Source organism: Schistocerca piceifrons, chromosome 8, assembly GCF_021461385.2.
Source record: "Schistocerca piceifrons isolate TAMUIC-IGC-003096 chromosome 8, iqSchPice1.1, whole genome shotgun sequence".
Lineage (NCBI taxonomy): Eukaryota > Metazoa > Arthropoda > Insecta > Orthoptera > Acrididae > Schistocerca > Schistocerca piceifrons.
Window position 1 is genome coordinate 78,319,639 of NC_060145.1, and position 22,156 is coordinate 78,341,794.

Below are 22,156 nucleotides of genomic sequence, written 5' to 3' on the forward strand. Positions count from 1 at the left end.
CATGTTGGAGTTGTTGCTGACAGCCGGTAGGCACAGCCTGTGAATAATTGCTTTCACCTGGGTGGAATGTTACTCATGAGGTCGCAGTCCTGTCCACTGAAGTGAGTTCCGTGTTCAACGTGTTTGTAATTTCAACAAGTCTCTTCCAATTTATAGACTTTTCATTTCAATGCTACTTTACTCTCTGAAAGATAGCTGTGCTATTTGGAAATTGATAAACGCTTCTACAAAAGTATTTTCTCTGAAAGGAGGGGGAGGGACTCCCGGCCCTCCCCCACCCCCTCCCCAATTGGATCTGCATTGATGTGAGACGGAGTATAGATATTTACTTATAAATTAGTTGTCATATGGAATGGATAGTCCAGCTGTGATTCACAACCTAAGAACAATCATATTTTGATTTTTTCCAGAATGTACACCTGGCCAGACAAAGAAACAAGACTGCAACACGTGTACTTGCACCCCCACTGGAGTCTGGGCCTGCACACGCAAGGGCTGCCAGCCCGTTAAGAGACGTGAGTTTGTGTACTTTTTCTGTTTAACACTTCGCTTCGAAATGCAATGCATTTAGCGCTATGACATTTCATGCGTTTATATAGTACACGCTTATTTCTGCAGAGCTTCAGCAGTCAATTAGGAAACTGAACCCCGAGTGTTACTTGTACTGTGCTCTTGTACCCCTTCTTTACATCTTATCTACTATCCCTTGTATTATTTATAATTCGATCACAGTAGAATTTTAGACTCATAAGTGCCTCCGGGTGTTCAAGTCGCTGCATAAATTAAATATGTTCGCTACTTTAAGAGCCCCGACACTGTTGTCAAGGGATAGTGAATAAAATTTCACATAGAAATGTGTGGTGATTTATTCTTGCAGAGATTTTCTGCGAGCCGGGCACGTCGTGCAGCGTCAAATGCCATACGTGTCCCTGACGGAAGGACGGGAAATAGTCAGCCTTATCCTTCAAGGCCTGTCCTGACGACTAAATAAAAAAGGTAAATTTATACGGGCTGTTAGCCATATTTAACTCAGTTACACCCTGTTACATATAATCCGTCTTGATTGCAAAAATGTTTATTCACATGAGCGGTTTCGGTTCCTCTAGAACCATCTTCAGATCTCCTGTAACCGAAATTGAAGATCTGAAGATTATTCTAGAGGAACCGAAACCGGTCATGTGAATAAACATTTTTGCTATCAAAATGGTTCAAATGGCTCTGAGCACTATGGGACTTAATTGCTGAGGTCATCAGTCCCCTAGAGCTTAGAACTACTTAAACCTAACTAACCTAAGGACATCAAAAACATCCATGCCCGAAGAAAGATTCGAACCTGCGATCTTAGCGGTCGCGCGGTTCCAGACTGTAGCGCCTAGAACTGCTCGGCCACCAAGGCCGGCCTGCAATCAAGACGGAATATAAGTAACATTATATAACAAGCGATTGCGGTATCCCTGAAGACATTATGTCTGTTTATGCTCAGTTACATCCCTTACATATAAAAATTTCTATGAAAAGTTCTAGAATTTGTCAGTTTTTGTCTGATTTTTACCCTTGAGATCACATTCAATATATGACACCTTCTTTTACACCTTCACACTTGTCATGAGATAAGGATTTGAATAACAGAAATTCTTTAATGACACCAACCGGTAGTAGGTATCGGTTTCATATGATGTAGACTGGTTCGAAAACGTTTCAGACGAAATTTTATAGCATTATGCTTCAAATGGTTTCAAATGGCTCTGAGCACTATGGGACTTAACATCTGTGGTCATCATTCCCCTATAACTTAGAACTACTTCAAACTAACTAACCTAAGGACATCACACACATCCATGCCCGAGGCAGGATTCGAACCTGCGACCGTAGCAGTCAGGCGGTTCCGGACTGAGCGCCTAGAACAGCGAGACCACCGCGGCTGGCTCTGCTTCAAATGTTTACTACTGTAATAGAGTTACATGGAACCACCACAGAACCTTATCGTTTATTCTCATATAATTTCCGTAACAGCCCGTGAAATATTTGTTAATTTTGATAAACATTGGCAATAGGTACTCTAAGGCGCCAATGTGTCAGACGACGGATATCGAGTAGACAGGCGAGATTTTCCTACACTCTATATCAGCCTTCATCACTTTGCGCAGACGTTCCACAACTCGATCAGAACGTCTAGAATAGAATACTACTGTTGCTTCAGTCCTGTTTCTGTTGTGCTTTGATGAAAATCTGGCTGCCGCTGAAAAAGATTAATGAAGACGTCGTGGTAGGATGGATGCATGGTTTCAATGAAAGAAACACAGAAAAACTTTGGGAACGCTCGGTGTCGTAAACTGACATACGCCTAGGAGAGCGGTATGCTGACTTCATGCCTCTATATATCCGCATCCGGTGAAGCCTGTGCGCTGAGGATGACATGGCGGCCAGTCGGTACCGTTGAGCCTTCATGGCCGGATGGAGTTCAGTTTAGTGTGGGAACGGTGGCTACAGCAGTTGTAGAATGCAAGTTTAACATATTAACTACAGTTCAATGCACAAACTAAACAATGTTCTCTGAACTAAGTCGGAAGAAAACTAATTTTCTGTCTTGATGTACTATAAGAAAAAAAGTTCCAAATTAACCGTACTCAGTAAATCTCTAGAAAGGCGGTCTTTGTCCATACACGATAATTCTATTCACTTTCTTGTTTCTACTGAAGAGTAACCACTGTCTGCCTATCGGGCACTGTTTCTATCTGACTCGCATCGGCAGGGGGCGTGATTCTCGCGGGCAGCATGATTGGTTTGCGGGCAGCGATGTTCATGGTGCGATTGGATGTCGACGGTGCTTCTGGTACCTACTGTCACAAACTCTTCTTGTATGTTATCTCAGTACACAACGGTTTCCAAGCCTTTTAACTGAGTTGGCAACAGAGAGTTCGATAGTCTCCAAAGAATGATATCGCAAAGCTTCGTCGCGTAATCATAAAGATCACAAACCTTGCCATCCAATATCGTGCTTGCAGTTCAACGATTTAGAACAGCACTCTGTAACTATGTCTCTAAGGAGGTGCACCATTTTTGCAATCAAGTAACTGTCTTTGGGGTAAGAAATGGTCGATAATTTAAGCAGATCAAAACAATCAGTTCGTTTGTTTCGTTCTTGAATGAAGTGGAAGAACTCAAAAAAATGATCGTTGCTTGCTGTCGGAAAGATGATGTCTTAAATTCCTTCTGACTTCATTTTTTTCTGTGGCATAAGGAGTGGCAAAGTGGGGTTCCTTAAGCCTCGTGAGATCAAATGAGAAACTACGTGATCAGGAGCGAAACTGACACGCAAGTCTTCGAAATGGCATCAAAAATAAAGTCTCGCATACGCTGAGAGCCGCAGGACAACTGTTAATTTTAGAAATGATTCAAAAGCCAAGATAGCTTAAATACTGTTTACTGGATAACTGGTTTCAACACACTAAAGGTGCCTCAGCGGATCTGAATGTAGATTAGCATTTATAAACTTTTTTGATATAACGATACATGAGGCACAAAAATTTATATCAACTGATCTGCCTGAAGTATAGTTATATCCAAATGACTTATAAATGTTAATCTACATTCAGATCCGATGATGGCACCTTTAGTGGTTGAAACCGGTTATCCAGTAAACAGTATTTAAGCGATCTTTTCTTTTGAACCATTTCTAAAACAGAGTAATCGCTCCACTACGCACTATGTGTTCACCGCAAAACTGTTTATTTATTTTTTCAGTGCACTGAAGGATATTCGCGGGAATGAGTGCATATAGCAAGTAAATATTCCCTGTCGACCAGTTGGACGCAGTCATACTTCTCACATTGACTATTACTGTCAACGAAACTCATCCTTGGTGCGGCTATCCCATCCTTGGGATGAGGGAGGCCCTTCCTTCCATGGCTGCTAGACCCGTGAGGTACTCAGAGGAGCTCCCTTCTATGAAGTTTGGAGCACCTGACAGAGGTGGAATGTGGCTCCATAGTTGGTCTCCATTTTGATATCTGCTCTTAATCTGCTTGTTCCTTCGTCAATACTATATGGACCAAATATTTTCCTTATCAATTACCCTTCTCTCTTTTGAGTATCTTCAGTGTTTCTGTTTCCGATTAAAATTAGTGTTATAACCCCATACAGACACTCTGGTTTCATGCCTGTTTTGTAGTGTGACATTTTTGTGTATTTTGAGCAGCATTTTTGCCGTAGAGATCTTTTTAAGTTTGTAAACTGTTTTGTGACAATTGATATTGTAATCACTCTTTCCCAGGCCAGTTTCGCCTAAATATTTGAACTGAGAGACTCAATCGATTTTTTGGTATTCATTTTCTACAATTTTCGGTACTCGGTTGTTGCTAGAAATATAGTTTCTTTCTTTTTATTGTAATTGGAACCTCACACTTACTCTTGCTTCTTTAAGAATTTATATTTGTTTTTGTGTTGTTTGAATGATCTGATACAGAATCGCCATATATACTTTATGAGACGTAGAAAACGACGCACCAGGAAAGAATTACCCGAATGGGAACGAAATCGGTCACGTGATGAAATGTACAGACAAACAAATGAATAGAGTTTCAGAAAAACTGGATGATTTATTCAAGAGAAAGAGTTTCACAGATTTAGGAAATCAGAAACACGTTGATCCGAGTCTCATCCCTATGCCGTCGCCGGCCGGTGTGGTCGAGCGGTTCTAGGCTCTTCACTCTGGAACCGCGCGACCGCTACTGTCACAGGTTCGAATCCTGCCTCGGGCATGGATATGTGTGATATCCTTAGGTTAGTTAGGTTTAAGTAGTTCTAAGTTCTAGGGGACTGATGACCTCAGAAGTTAAGTCCCATAGTGCTCAGAGCCATTTGAACCTTAAGCCGTCGGCACACGGACTGTGCTGTCGAACGTCAACGCTGAGCGTGCCGAACTCAACGTGCTGCTGAACGTTCAGAAACGATGCGACTTGTGCATACGGTGCGTGGGCACCAGCGTGGTATAAGCGATCACAATGCACTCCAGCGGCGGTTGCGGGCTGTTTCTAGCTCGTAAACCACACTGTTTAGTTAACGGGTGGGCGTAAAATTCCCACATTAACTCTATCAAAACGGACGTTTCCTCCATTTTCCATAGGCTAGTCATGTTGTTATATATGTAATATACACAAACAAAAACTCCTATATCCATTTACATGTTTTAAGACGAAAAGGAAAGTACCACGTACAGGGGCCGGCCGGAGTGGCCGAGCTGTTCTATTCGCTACAGTCCGGAACCGCGCGACCGCTACGGTGGCAGGTTCGAATCCTGCCTCGGGCATGGATGTGTGTGTTGTCCTTAGGTTAGTTAGGTTTAAGTAGTTCTACGGGACTGATGACCTCAGAAGTTAAGTCCCATAGTGCTCAGAGCCATTTGAACCATATACGTAGAAATGAATGCCAATATGGCGCCTCACAACTGTATGGTGCAGGGGGATGGCGTGCGTGTGACGTAGGTGGCGTTGTGCCATCTCATTGGTCAACGCTCAGACGCACGCTCAGAATATCTGGCCTGCTAGATATTGCCCTGCACGTCCGGGAAGACTCCCGAACGTACTATTCCACGCTATGACATCAGAAACTCGGCACGCTCAACGCTCAACGTTCGGATGCACGGTCCGTGTGCCAACGGCTTTACGCGGCTTGGTACAGATCGAAAGAGTTGTTGGATGTCCTCCTTGCGGGACACCGTATCGAGTTCTGTCCATTTGGCGGTTAGATCGTCAAAATCCCGAGCTGGTGGAGGAGCCTGTCCACAGCTTTCCAAACGATCTGAATAGTGGAGACCGAGTGAGGCGCCGCACTGGTTAGCACACTGGACTCGCATTCGGGAGAACGACAGTTCAATCCCGTGACCGACCATCTTGATTTAGATTTTCCGTGATTTCCCTAAATCGCTCGAGGCAAATGCCGGGATGGTTCCTTCGCAAGGGCACGGCCGACTTCCTTCCACGTCCTTCCCTAATCCGATGAGGCTGATGACCTCGCTGTTTGGTCTCTTCCCACAAACAGCCCAATAGAGGAGAGATCTGGCGACATTGCCTGCCAAGGTATGGTTTCGAAACACGCAAAGAAGCGGTAGAAACTCTCTCCATGTGTGGGCGGGCATTATGTTGCTGAAATGTAATACCAGGATGACTTGCCAGAAAGGCCAAGCTAACAGTGCGTAAGATATCGCGACATACCGCTGTGCTGTAGGGGTGTTGCGGATGACAACAAAATGGCTCCTGCTGTGAAATGAAATGGCACCCGAGACAGTCACTTCCGTATGTCGAAGCGTCAGTCCCCTAGACTTAGAACTACTTAAACGTAACTAATCTAAGGACATCACACACATCCATGCCCGAGGCAGGATTCGAACCTGCGACAGTAGCAGCAACGCGGTTCCGGACACAAGCGCCTAGAATCGCTCGGCCACAGCGGCTTGCGGACCAGGCGACTAGCGAGGCCTACGAGAAAGACAGACCGCGACACGTACGTCACGAAGGTAGGCCTAGCTCGTTGAACGCAGCAGACAAACTGCGTTTCTACACCTGTTTACTCGTAACTAGTGTCTATGTACAATTGAGAACTGCATCTTCTACTGGAATCCACTATTATGGTATCTTGCAGTTATTAATCCTACAATGATAGGGAGTCCATAAGCCTACTAATAATTTGTTGCGGCTGTAATGCGTTTCAATACAGTTAAAATCATACCAAAATGATTGTCAATTGCATAAGACACCACATTATCTATGAAATGAGGACTGTTACGCAGAAGATACTAAATGCTATAAACAAACCGTTTACCATTTATGTTGAGAATTGATTTTAAATCTTGTGGTACGACTAGTAATCAGTAAGACTTCATAAGAGCAGATTCCAGTAATAGATTTAATTCTCGTTAGTACGTACACACCCAGCTGCGAAGTAACATGTTCAGAAAGGCATTTTGCCCTTTGAGTTAAGAGAGCGAGCGAGCTCAGCCTACCTTCGTGACGTACGTGCCGCAGCCTGTCTTTCTCGTGGGCCTCTGGCGACAAAAGTGTGACGTAATAGAGACTGGAAGAAAGGCCGTGGCTTGTACGTCACAACACGTGACACTGCAGGTCTTACTAGTGCCAGCAACCATTCCCAGCAGGGAGCAATAGTTATTGAACGCTCACTTACATGCATGCAAGCTGTCGATAGCACACGACAAAGTTAAGGCCTTTAGTGGGTACCGTCTCATTTACATACTGATTTTCTGTGGGCTGTGCACGGAGCTGAGCGTTCGCGAAGTGCCCGACAAGCCGACTGGTGTGTCGTCACAAGTTCGTTGAATGTTTCTCATGGGCCCTGTGAAGACTGCCAGTGGGAAATTCACAACAACTTCCCGTTTTAAATTGTCGATCAGAGATCTGTTGATTAAGATAGATTGGCTACCACTTTCAGAAACGCATTGAGTATATTTACGCCTATGAGCGCCGTTACATACACACAGGCTATTTGGAGATAAGTGAAAACCAAACATCTGTATTCACACGTTCTGGTGAACTGTGGTCAACTGGACTAACCGAAGAAGCAACATGTTTCTAATTGCTGCTGACTGACTGTTGATGGCTTTTCTTGCAAAACAAACAGAATACTTTTCCATTCTTTCTGCAGTCTTTAACTACACTACTGGTCATTAAAGTTGCTATACCACGAAGATGATGTGCTACAGACGCGAAATTTAACCGACAGGAAGAAGATGCTGTGATATGCAAATGATTGGCTTTTCAGAGCATTCACACAAAGTTGGCGCCGGTGGCGACACCTACAGTCAGGTTGATATCCCACTACTGTTCAAGGCATCTCGAGTCACATCTTCGCTGGTCGGCGGAGCTCAATTTGAAGCGAGACTCATCGCTGAAGATTTCAGGCCGATGACGTGTGTGGAGACGCCCGGACAGTGTTCGAATAAAGTCTGCTGACTGTCGCCCGACATCCAAGGGTGACGGCCAGTGGTACCATTTTTTTCATAGCAGGACTCCTCTGGTTGTCTTTCTCTGCAATCTTACATCACAGCGGTACGTCGGTATTCTACGCGCCGTCTTGTGCCGTTCATGGGAAGCCATTTTGGGCTTACGTTTCAACAAGATAAAGCTCGCCCGTACACGTGGAATGTGTGTTGCTTGTCTTCGTGCTTTCCAAATCATACTTTGGTTAGCAAGGTCGCCGGATCTCTGCGGATAGAGCTGCGTTGGAGAGTTATGGTCAGGATCCTCCAAACAACTCCGGATTTTGACGATCTAACGCGCCAACTGGACGGAATTCGGTATGACATCCCACAGGAGAATATCACGTCAATCAGTGCCGAGCCGGGTACCTAACACTGCGCCGGGGTCCTCACTCTAAGACTCTCGCAATTTTTCGTTTATCGTTCTGGATGGAAGTTGGCCTTCTGCAGGCACAAATATCATTTTCCCAACTTTGTGATTCAAGGGTTTTCAGTTGAAGATTGTCAAATTTGTTAGTATAAAACAGACTACGAATTTTAGTTTGAAAATGAACAGGGCTTAGAGGAAAGAGCAGTTCTTTTCGGATTTTTTCCTTGTAAGAAAATAGAGGGTTTAGGGTTCTAACAACCCTTCCACAATAAAGGTCAAAAATTAATGTTGATTGTGGTGTTGCTCAAGCTGCTAAATACTGCATTTTCTGGCATCAACAAAGTTGTATTATGTGGCAGGTGTCATTAGAGCAGAGTCAATAAAGTCTTTTCATGAAATAATGCATAAAATAGGCACTCATCTTTACGTGTTTCCCACGAAATCATGTTTGTGATATCACGGCTCAATCGTCGAAAATCTAGGTGGTGATGATTCCAAGCTCGGATGCAAAGAGGCCTAGGTGTTATTCTAAAATATTCAAAAGTTTTGTAGATGCGCTTCACAAACCATTCTTGAAGATTAAACCTTTTAAAGTTAGCACAATAGTGATGTAAAAAAGTAATCAGCACTCCGAATTTAAGTTACACTTCTTTTTTATTGCTTTTGTTGCAATATCACGTAACACACAAAACATCACTTCACAATATAAAACATACTTGAAAAACATCTTCCTCACTGTTAAAGTTCACATTTTATAAACTGACTACAATTTGCGTCTTTTCAACATGACGTCCAAGACTTGACTCTCCCAAGGTCCGACTCTCTAATCACTGCTGACGCGCCCAAAATTCAGAGTTACAAGTACGTCAAAGATCATAGTGACAAAAGAAAGAATACACATAAGAATAACATCATTGCAATACAAACATATCGATGTATCAAAGTACCTCTACATTAATGAAATCAAATCTGAATGTTGTCTCAGAAATATGTTAACTACTTTGCGGAAATACAGTAGAATATTGCTGGTATCGAGAGGTTGAGTTGAGCTGCCGTAATGGATACGTAATTCAAGTACCATTACAAGGTTTGGAATTCAGTCCACAGTCAGATCTAGGATTTAGTTTTCTGTGATGATGTTTTGGGTAGTAAATTTTAAACATCCAAAGGTAAATGGCCTCGCTCCGTTAAAGAAAGGAAGATTCAGCTTTCAAGAGACGAGATCTTTCAGTTAATTGAAATTACTTTTATTTTGTAGTAACTTATGTGGATTAATAGCCACAAGCTTTAAATCGCGTACACAGATACGTCGTTTGAAATTGTTTCCATAGGAAAAGGAGCTGGTGCACATGAAAGCACTTTTGGAGATGGAAGGATAGGCTTTACGGGGAGTGAAAAGACCCAAAGAGAACAAGAAATCCCACGAAAGACGAGGTTCCGGGTTTACTCCTCGTCAGCATGTACTTTTAATGTTTCAGAAAGTGTCTGGAACATTTCCCAGAAAAAATGTGTAGTCTAATCAACAATACTTTCTAGTCAATTCAAAACACTGAGACCACGGAAACCCTACCTCCGTGCTAGCTCATTCAGCCAGTATTAATCTAACTGAAATAGCTCTTGCATTTTCACGAAGAGGGATTTGTCTTTACAACGTTTCAAGGACTGAGAATAGAGGCCGGAAAAATCTTCCTCCAGGAACGCCATCATTCCGATGACGTACTGAGATATAACTGTCAAAACGTACTTAGTCAGTTAAGTGACGAGAATAACACAACTTGATTTTGTTCAGTAAAACCGTCCGAGTGTGCTCTCTCTCTCTCTCTCTCTCTCTCTCTCTCTCTCTCTCTCTCACACACACACACACACACACACACACACGCACACAAAGGTTAAGTGTCACACACGCAGGCTGCTGATAAACTCTTTCTAAACCTTCATAAATCCACAGACAAAGCCCCACTTCATTAAATCAGCTTTCTGGTTTACTGTTTCGATATCTATCGTGGAGGTACCTACCCAATAACCCGAGCAACACACTTGAATTTACAGTTGCAGCACTGGAGCAGCTCTTGAACAGGGCTCTTGCAACAGCAATAACGACTAAAATTATGGAAGCTTTTGATAGCATTCCGAAATACTTGACACGTCAAGAGGATGTAACATAGGAGAGAAATATCCCATAGTATGAGGCTAGGCTGAATTAAAAGAAGTAAGTTGAACTATGCAGCTCAGCTAATGGTGTTTTTTTTCCCTCGCAGGGGTTCCTTCCGAATCCAGGCTGTTGCTGAAGAATATCAGCAGTTAGTAACACCTGTAGTGGCACCAGCGAAGTATGCCTTCTACTGTTCTCGAGACCATTTCAGCATGTCATGCAGCTTCTGTGAAGTCCATCTCCACCGAAAACATTTACTTTAATTTGAAATTTTTCTGTTTCATTTTGTAAATAACAAAAAAATTCATAAGCACCTACTGTGTTATCTTGTTATTTCTGACCAACATGTACAGTACCTTCTTCTCAAAACCTGTGATTCATTTCTTTCGAATGTTAAAGACATGTAAAATTTTGCAGTTTACGAAACGAGAAAAACATAATGTCAGCGAGTCACAATTGGATACAGTCACCCACCGCATGCAAATAACTGTAATAGTTTGTAGGGATATGAAATGGAACGATCACAGAGATTCAGTCGAAGGTAAATCAGATGTCAGGTTACGGTTCGTCGGTAGAACGCTGTAAAAGTGCAAAGGAGTTGGTCTAAATGTACAGTTATTTTTGAAAGACAGGGGTAGCTATTTTTCTGAACATCAATGCACTCGACCGGGATTTCGAATTAACAAGGAACCCTGATTTAAATTATGCACGGCGGAAACGCTCTTTGAACGAACCTGATTACACATGGAGTGGTTTAAATTATCTGAACGTAACACCATCTTACAACTATATTATTGCATTTCATTGCCTTTTCCATTACTCTCTTCATGAGGAGCTGTTGTTCGAAGGGGGAGAGGAACTAACTTCAGGTAGAATTAATCTTCAGAAATCGATTTTATAAATTCACAATATTTGTTATTGGTTACGACAACCCACATTGTTTGGAAAAGACAGCAAAAAACAGGTAAAGTACAGGGTGCTTCAAAAATATACGTATTACAAAATATTACTTTGTCCAAACTATCGATCGCTGCGCCTCGGCTCGGCTATTGGAGAAACGAATACATAGTCTAGTTTATATTAATAGCCGCCAGATTTCAATTGTCTTTTGTTTTGCTTGGTAACCTTCATATGTTTAAAATGGCTATTCCACAGCAGATATCGTTTCGTGTTCTCCATTTTGGGAAGTACAATTCCGTGATTACAGTAAAAAGACGTTTCAGGTAGAGGTACCGAATTGATCCTCCAAGTGGGTGGAACATTCGCAGATAGTATCGACAGTTTCTAGACACAGGATGTGTATGTGAAGTAAAGAGTCCTGGCCGCCTTCGTATTCCTGAAGAAAATGTTGCACGGATTCAAACTGCTTTCCAACGTAGTCTTTCAAAATCAACTCGTCGTGCTAGTCGGGAGTTAAAACTGCCTTCAACGACAGTTTGGCGTGTTTTGAGACGTCGGTTGGTTATGAAGCCGTATAAGTTACAGCTGTTACAAGCTCTGCATCCTGATGACAAACGCAAACGCGTGGCATTTTCTAACGAGATTCTTGATGCTATTTACAATGTAAACACTTTCGCATAACGCATCGTGCACAGTGATGAAGCGGCTTTCCATGTTAGTGGTCAGGTAGACAAACACAAGGGGGCTAAAGAACCCACATGCAGTCATTGAACGTATACGAAATTCATCCAAAGTCAATGTGTTTTGTGCTATATCCCGATCATCTGTTTATGGCCCATTCTTCTTTGATGGAAACACGGTTAACGGGCAGCAGTATGTCTCTATGTTACAAAAGTGGCTGTTTCCGAGGCTGTACGAAGACAACTTCATATTTTACCAAGACGGGGCACCCCCTTACTGGAGTCGCGAAGTGCGTTAATATCTCAATTCAACTCTACCGAACTGCTGGATTGGTCGTCAAGTAGCTGTCGACTCAGCGTGTCTCAGCAGGGCTCCACGGTCGCCGGATTTGACACCCTCTGACCACCACTCCCACAGAACCTGGAAGAGTTGAAGAACCGGACCTGTACCGCCATAATATCAGTGACGATGGACGTTCTTGCCCCAGTATGGGAGTATCGAATGATATTGTTCGTGTCGCTGATGGAGGACATATTGAACATCTTTATTCTGACCTTGAGAGGTTCGTAAATACACTCCTGGAAATGGAAAAAAGAACACATTGACACCGGTGTGGCAGACCCACCATACTTGCTCCGGACACTGCGAGAGGGCTGTACAAGCAATGATCACACGCACGGCACAGCGGACACACCAGGAACCGCGGTGTTGGCCGTCGAATGGCGCTAGCTGCGCAGCATTTGTGCACCGCCGCCGTCAGTGTCAGCCAGTTTGCCGTGGCATACGGAGCTCCATCGCAGTCTTTAACACTGGTAGCATGCCGCGACAGCGTGGACGTGAACCGTATGTGCAGTTGACGGACTTTGAGCGAGGGCGTATAGTGGGCATGCGGGAGGCCGGGTGGACGTACCGCCGAATTGCTCAACACGTGGGGCGTGAGGTCTCCACAGTACATCGATGTTGTCGCCAGTGGTCGGCGGAAGGTGCACGTGCCCGTCGACCTGGGACCGGACCGCAGAGACGCACGGATGCACGCCAAGACCGTAGGATCCTACGCAGTGCCGTAGGGGACCGCACCGCCACTTCCCAGCAAATTAGGGACACTGTTGCTCCTGGGGTATCGGCGAGGACCATTCGCAACCGTCTCCATGAAGCTGGGCTACGGTCCCGCACACCGTTAGGCCGTCTTCCGCTCACGCCCCAACATCGTGCAGCCCGCCTCCAGTGGTGTCGCGACAGGCGTGAATGGAGGGACGAATGGAGACGTGTCGTCTTCAGCGATGAGAGTCGCTTCTGCCTTGGTGCCAATGATGGTCGTATGCGTGTTTGGCGCCGTGCAGGTGAGCGCCACAATCAGGACTGCATACGACCGAGGCACACAGGGCCAACACCCGGCATCATGGTGTGGGGAGCGATCTCCTACACTGGCCGTACACCACTGGTGATCGTCGAGGGGACACTGAATAGTGCACGGTACATCCAAACCGTCATCGAACCCATCGTTCTACCATTCCTAGACCGGCAAGGGAACCTGCTGTTCCAACAGGACAATGCACGTCCGCATGTATCCCGTGCCACCCAACGTGCTCTAAAAGGTGTAAGTCAACTACCCTGGCCAGCAAGATCTCCGGATCTGTCCCCCATTGAGCATGTTTGGGACTGGATGAAGCGTCGTCTCACGCGGTCTGCACGTCCAGCACGAACGCTGGTCCAACTGAGGCGCCAGGTGGAAATGGCATGGCAAGCCGTTCCACAGGACTACATCCAGCATCTCTACGATCGTCTCCATGGGAGAATAGCAGGCTGCATTGCTGCGAAAGGTGGATACACACTGTACTAGTGCCGACATTGTGCATGCTCTGTTGCCTGTGTCTATGTGCCTGTGGTTCTGTCAGTGTGATCATGTGATGTATCTGACCCCAGGAATGTGTCAATAAAGTTTCCCCTTCCTGGGACAATGAATTCACGGTGTTCTTATTTCAATTTCCAGGAGTGTATGTGTGTAAAGTATTGAAGTTTAATAAATATATGTATTCGAAATACGTATATTCTTCTTGAAACACCCTGTGTTGTAATCTCCTAACGATAATTACTAGAGAAAACGTAGTTGCAAAGAAGAAAACAGCTTATGAGTTTTATGAGAAGGTTAGGAGCAGAGTGGTAGGATACACGTTCAGGTAATCAGGTATTTATATGCTACCTTTTTCACACTCGATCCAAAAAGACATGAAATATTATATTCTTCCATCACTGTAACTACTTGGACGGACTGAGGAGACCACCAGTTTCGAAATAAAGTCTTCCCATCGACACCTGGCAGTGAAGCTACACATGCAGTCGTCCTTGAAATACATTGGTGCAAAAAAATCCCAATGTCAAAAAAGAAAATTTCGGGAATACAATTGTCTACGTAACATACTTTGCTGCAACTTCACAGGTCAATGTAAGTGCAAGATAAGCCATTGCAAATGTGAAATTCTGGTAGACTAATAACTGATGTGACCACTAGATTGCTGAAAGCAAACATTCAAAGATGCCGGACGTAAGTTCGTGGGATGGAGTTCCATACCTGTTTTACTTGGTCGGTCAATATAGGGACGGTTGATGCTGGTTGCGGATGACGGTGGAGCTGTCGTCCAATGGTGTCCCACATGTCCTCCATTGGAGACAGATTTGCCGATAGCAAGGCCAAGGCAACATGTAGACACTCTGTGGAGTATGTTGGGTTACAACAGCGGTATGCGTGATAGAGTTGTCCCGCTGGAAAACACCCTCTGGAACGCTGTTCATTAATGGCAACACAATAGATAGAATCATCCGATTTACGTACAAATTAGTCAGGTTGCGTGGGATAGCCACGAGAGTGCTCCTACTGCCATACTAAATCGCACCCCAGGCCACAACTCCAGGTGTAGGCCCAATGTGTTTAGCACGCAGACAGGTTGATTTCAGGCCCTCAACTGATCTCCAGCTAACCAACACACGGCCAACAGTGACACCGAGGCAGAACCAACTTTCGTCATACAACACAACGGACTTCCACCCAGCCCTCTAATGAGCTCTCGCTGAAATCGCACCTATACGCCGAACACAATGGTCTTTTCTCTAAGCAGTGCCTCCTGGCCGTCCGGAGCCCGATGTTCACGTGACCGTACCGTACATTCTCGTGGCCACCAATACCAGCATTCACATATAGTGGCTACATACCTTTCTACAATATCGCAGAGTGAACATCCAGCTCCTCGTAGCCCTGTGAGATGACCTCGTTCAAACTCAGTTGGGTGTTGGCAGCTTAAAGACATTCTTGTCTAACATCAGCTAACCACGTCCAGCCTTAAAGCTAACTAACGATCACGACCATTACAACGTGTATTTAAAGCAAATCGGATTTTCATCGTGATAGTGACGTTACTAGCGCCACTCTTAACGCGATGTCGTGAAATTTTGGTAAACGTCATCTTTCAGATGTAGAAACACGCCTGCCAACCGCTTATGTGGTACAAATAATAAATTTCCCCATATTTGTGACAGTTTGCTGCACTTGATTGAGAACGACACCCATATGTAGCGAATCAAGTGCTTCTCTACGTCTAATGCAATGGGTGCACGTAATATCAGGAGCTTCGCCACGGATACGTGCTTGTGAACCACTGTAATTACCCGACACCTATTGCACACCATCGGTAGACGCAGCAACACGGTGAACCCAGTCTTTTGATTTTCTGTCATGAAGGTATTCACTATGACGAATAAATATTTGCCTCTCGTGCTTACATTTATATGCTTAAAACAGGAATATCTTCCATTATTTCTTGACATTTTTTTACCAACAAACCGCACACAGTAAATCGAAGAAGTAAGATGGTGGTAAAAAAAGGCATGCGAAAATCGAGTTCCTTGAAAAACGTAAAAAAAAGGATGAGTCTTTATGTATTGCGAAGAAAGAAGTATTGTGTTTCGACCTGTAAAATGTTGTTGCTGCCGGCCAGTGTGGCCGTGCGGTTCTAGGAGCTTCAGTCTGAAACCGCGTGACCGCTACGGTCGCAGGTTCGAATCCTGCCTAGGGCATGGATGTGTGTGATGTCGTTAGGTTAGTTAGGTTTAAGTAGTTCTAAGTTCTAGGGGATTGATGACCACAGATGTTAAGTCCCATAGTGCTCAGATCCATTTGAACCATTTTGTTACTGCTGCGAAGTTAACGTAAAAAACGCTGACGGAATCACCACAAGATCAAAATGAAGTAAAAAAAACTGTGGCAAGTGTAAGTTCAGTGACATCCATACGTAACGTTGCGATGACTTTCGTCTCGTTTTAACTACAATAAACAGTGAAATCGATGAACTTAAAAGGACAGTAGCCTTATAGGAGAAACAGCTGCAAAATCACGGTTACAAAACTCAAGAAACAGATGATCGACTCCACCTCAAGGAAATATTGGCTACCAGTGATATAAGCAAAGTAAGAACGACAGTGGAAACTTGGACAAAACTTCGAAATACAAAATTAAGGCCGGCCGCGGTGATCTAGCGGTTCTGGCGCTGCAGTCCGGAACCGCGAGACTGCTACGGTCGCAGGTTCGAATCCTGCCTCGGGCATGGGTGTGTGTGATGTCCTTAGGTTAATTAGGTTTAAGTAGTTCTAAGTTCTAGGGGACTTATGACCTAAGATGTTGAGTCCCATAGTGCTCAGAGCCATTTGAACCATTTGAACAAAATTATGTGCATCAAATAGCTATACCGACAAAAGTACTTCTACAAATAATGCCACTCAGAAGCATATGAGTCCAGAAAATAATTAAAAAGAGCAGGAGCAGTGCACCGTAAATTTATCGCGCTTCTTAACTAGTAAACAATGAAATGTGATTAAAAAATCAGTCGACAGTCTGAATTCGACGGTATGAAGTGTGCAAAAAGAACGAAAAGTTTTAATTTTTGCCGAAAATCGTGAATATCAGAGAGTTGCATAAGTGGCAGATACGCAAACTAACGTAAGTGGCCAGTACTTTATCAGGCGAGGAGTAGGCGTCGAAGAAGTGACAGAAACCATAGGGAAATAGTGTGAAAATCTTGGCTCAAAAGACTGTGTCGTGATTTTTGTAGGTACATATAATGTTGCCAGGTAGTGAACTCGTCACAGTTCTTGAAAGTGTACTACTCATACTAGTTGACACAAATGTAGCTTTTGTAAATCAATCACAACAGATACGTTCTACCTCCTTGGTCATATGTACATAAACTAATAGGAAGAGTAAACAAAGAGACACATGAGGTATGTAAAACACTTATGTATGTGAACTAAAGAAATGTAAGCAAGTTAGACAGATCCATGTATACCAGCCAAGGCCTTTATATAGATCACAGCGGGAAATAGTTTTTGGTTGAAGAAATCTGTCTGTTAGTAAACTTGAGTCATAAGAGACGTAGTATAGAACCAGTCCAAAGTAATTTCGACAAAAGTGCATAAAGAAGGATGCAATGTCTATAAAGAGAGCTAACGACATTTGTTTATGGAAGTAGACTGTATCAGAAAAAAATGTGATGCAGAACTAATCTGGAAATACACACTAAAGGTTTTTCACAAAAATGTACAGTCATTAAGAAACAAAGTTGATGAAATGAATATACTTGTGAGGTAAAGGGCGAATTGTGGGGCTCTGGAAATATGCTAAGTTAGGAGTTGGCGTGGCCGAACTGGGGCCACTCTGCAGGCTGTAGCTTGTCGGCGGGCACGTGGTGCTAAACATTAGCCAGGGTCCAGCAACCGCATGGCTGGGAATTCCGTGGTGATGCTGTGTCGATGAAGGAGACATGCCAGGAGTCCCAAAGATGGCGGACTTTGTTAAACCTTAATGTCAGACATTTCACTGTTCGTATAGAAATTAATAGTAACCAGATGAATCATGGTACCTCAAAAAGAAACATGTACATTACCAGTATTTTCACCATGATTCTGATGTTGTATTCAAATTTTCAGTAGCTTTATTAGTTTAAAGTTTAGTATCTGACTGCAAATTATACAAGTAACACCCAGCAACAAATTTCCAAAATATAAATGGTTCATCCGATTTTGTCGATCGACGTGGATTTAGAAAGCTATTAGTGTAAACCTAAAGTGGTATAAATTACTGGCATGTAAACTGAATAGTACCTGAGTTATTGGAGGTCAAAGTGGCTGATTACCATCAACCATGTCAGGCCATAAGTTCTCCACAGTGACACGAAAAAAAAAAAAAAACCGGTGGCAGCATGCTTATAAATACACTCCTGGAAATGGAAAAAAGAACACATTGACACCGGTGTGTCAGACCCACCATACTTGCTCCGGACACTGCGAGAGGGTTGTACAAGCAATGATCACACGCACGGCACAGCAGACACACCAGGAACCGCGGTGTTGGCCGTCGAATGGCGCTAGCTGCGCAGCATTTGTGCACCGCCGCCGTCAGTGTCAGCCAGTTTGCCGTGGCATACGGAGCTCCATCGCAGTCTTTAACACTGGTAGCATGCCGCGACAGCGTGGACGTGAACCGTATGTGCAGTTGACGGACTTTGAGCGAGGGCGTATAGTGGGCATGCGGGAGGCCGGGTGGACGTACCGCCGAATTGCTCAACACGTGGAGCGTGAGGTCTCCACAGTACATCGATGTTGTCCCCAGTGGTCGGCGGAAGGTGCACGTGCCCGTCGACCTGGGACCGGACCGCAGCGACGCACGGATGCACGCCAACACCGTAGGATCCTACGCAGTGCCATAGGGGACCGCACCGCCACTTCCCAGCAAATTAGGGACACTGTTGCTCCTGGGGTATCGGCGAGGACCATTCGCAACCGTCTCCATGAAGCTGGGCTGCGGTCCCGCACACCGTTAGGCCGTCTTCCGCTCACGCCCCAACATCGTGCAGCCCGCCTCCAGTGGTGTCGCGACAGGCGTGAATGGAGGGACGAATGGAGACGTGTCGTCTTCAGCGATGAGAGTCGCCTCTGCCTTGGTGCCAATGATGGTCGTATGCGTGTTTGGCGCCGTGCAGGTGAGCGCCACAATCAGGACTGCATACGACCGAGGCACACAGGGCCAACACCCGGCATCATGGTGTGGGGAGCGATCTCCTACACTGGCCGTACACCACTGGTGATCGTCGAGGGGACACTGAATAGTGCACGGTACATCCAAACCGTCATCGAACCCATCGTTCTACCATTCCTAGACCGGCAAGGGAACTTGCTGTTCCAACAGGACAATGCACGTCCGCATGTATCCCGTGCCACCCAACGTGCTCTAGAAGGTGTAAGTCAACTACCCTGGCCAGCAAGATCTCCGGATCTGTCCCCCATTGAGCATGTTTGGGACTGGATGAAGCGTCGTCTCACGCGGTCTGCACGTCCAGCACGAACGCTGGTCCAACTGAGGCGCCAGGTGGAAATGGGATGGCAAGCCGTTCCACAGGACTACATCCAGCATATCTACGATCGTCTCGATGGGAGAGTAGCAGCCTGCATTGCTGCGAAAGGTGGATATACACTGTACTAGTGCCGACATTGTGCATGCTCTGTTGCCTGTGTCTATGTGCCTGTGGTTCCGTCAGTGTGATCATGTGATGTATCTGACCCCAGGAATGTGTCAATAAAGTTTCCCCTTCCTGGGACAATGAATTCACGGTGTTCTTATTTCAATTTCCAGGAGTGTATATTTATTCGTCTATGTCTTTGTTTATATCCTATATATACTATTCATGAAGAAATTGGTCAAATATTTGCTGTGTTTCGAAAGCACAGAGACATTTGGCTACAGGTCTACTTTGTTTCTATTCTTTTGATATGTGTTTATTTAATTGTTTATGTATTTAATAATGTGTATTAGAGCGTGTTTATGGTCCAGCCATAGGAATATTTATTTAATTTCAAGTTATTTAAATGTAAATCCAGTATTTCGAATGTGTTTCAAAATGTTTGGGAGTGTGCGTTGACTTGGAGACATGACGGGAGCCCTACCGCCAATCGCAGCGCTCGTTAATGAGGGAGGCGACTACCAAAGTGAATGAAGGAGCAGTTCTGGATAGGACGACGGTATGGGAGTGGACACGAGAGAGTTTGGAAGAGTGTGAGGCGAGGGACAGTACCGCACGACGGACGTTCGGTCGTAGGGAAGACTTGGAGAGTGTGGAGTGGTTTTCACGTGATCACGGGAAATAGAAATACTTCGGAGTGCTGACTTGTGAACGTGTGAGATTTCCATGGTTTCTACAGTGAAGACGTAGTATGCGATTAGAAGTGAATTTCTCTTGAGCAACGTTGTCGCTCATAACTAATTATGTGAAGTAGGAATCTATTGTTTTCATGTTATTCAACTTATATTTTATTTAATTGCTGGACCATCGACACCAATAATTGTTTTGCAGAAATATACTGCATTCTCAAAAGTACTTCTACTATCATTTAAAGTCGTTAAAATAGCACCTTCAGATTTTATTTAATTTCAATCCTTCATTTATAAATTTCTACATTACATTCGCAATTGCCGAGTGATAGGAAACTTTCACCATTCGATTCATGTTTATGTTCATATTGTATACTGTAGAATCAGCAGTATTTGTTTTGTCATGTGGCAACTATGTATCGCAGCCCCTAGACAACGCAACCAGCCAAAACTTTTAATATTTCAACTCTGAGTCTGAGGGTATGTAGTTGAGGGCCACACATCCCATCATTTCATTTTGTATTTGAAAGCCCGCATACTCCTCAGCTTCATGTTTGTGTGAACACTGGTTATGAAATGAATATTTTCTTTACTTAAAAATATTAGATTTTAACCTTGCTATGTGCATTTGTAGAATGTAATCAAAACGTGAGGGAACTTGTATATAAGTAAAAGAAAATGTGGATTATAAAAGTATAGCCTCTGCATGCAACTAGGTTGTGAAAGGGACATTAAAACCTCAGCTGTTGAGTTTGTGCCCTAAAAAACTATAATTTTGTGTGTGTGTGCAGGTCTCTTGTTAGCAACATAGGTATTCTAAATTCTTTCTCATTTTAAAAAAAAATTTACCTTGACTTAGGCAAGCTCAAGACAACTGGGAAAATTATGGTATTGTGTAGACATTTTAATTCTGATTTTAAGAGCCATTGTCTTCACAGTGAAAAGTTCTTAAATAAAAGTCTACAATCTATGTGTAACTGTCAGCTCTTCAACACGTGTAATAAAAACTACTGTCACTCTCCTTGATCAGGTATATGTAAACACAGGTAAGTGCACATCAAAAAACTTTGATACTTGCTATAGTGTCCTCCTTTCGCAGTTACTACCCTTATCAGTAAATCACATTTCAACCAGTGTGCGAAATATGATACATAAAAGGAATTACAAAACTTCCTCGTAGATTAAATGACCAAGACTCAAACTTGGGACCTTTGACTCTTGGAGGCAAGTGCTCTAGCACTTGAGCTACGCAAGTGCGATTCACGACTTCTCCTCACAGCTTTATTTTCTCCAGTATCTCGTGTCTTACCTTCCAAACATGAGCTACGCAAGTGCGATTCACGACTTCTCCTCACAGCTTTATTTTCTCCAGTATCTCGTGTCTTACCTTCCAAACATCACAGAACTAACCTGTGAACCTTGCAGAACTAGAACTGGTGGAAGAAAGGATATTGCAGAGACAAGTCTTAGCTACAGCTTGGGGGAAGTTTCCAGAACGAAATTTTCACTCTGCAGCAGAGTGTGCACTGATATGTCTCGGTTCTCGCTCCGGCACACAGTTTTAATCGGCCAGTGGGTTATATATCAGACCACACTCCACTGCAGAGTGAAAATTTCATTCTGAAATGGAGTTATAGTCAGAAAAATATTGAACACATACGGTATCTAACCAGTGAACAATCTTGGAGAGAAGTGTATGATACCTCTCTTAACAATGAACAGATGGGAATTTTCTTGAAAATTTGCAAGCATAACTTTGATATAGCTTTTCCAAAACGGAAAGTGATTTTGAGAATCACAGACAGATTCAAAAATTGGAGTACACGAAGGATTTTAGTATCTTGTAAAATGAAGCAGGAACTTTCCTGCTCT

At 43.9% G+C, this 22,156-nt stretch overlaps 1 long non-coding RNA gene across 1 annotated transcript; it reads left to right on the forward strand.

Annotated features, from left to right (window-relative positions):
• Window positions 1–408: 408 nt before the first annotated feature.
• On the forward strand, window positions 409–10,825 carry LOC124712544. The gene is made up of 2 exons (XR_007005597.1): window positions 409–515; window positions 10,619–10,825. It is a non-coding gene; the product is annotated as an uncharacterized LOC124712544 (long non-coding RNA).
• The last annotated feature ends 11,331 nt before the right edge of the window (window positions 10,826–22,156 follow it).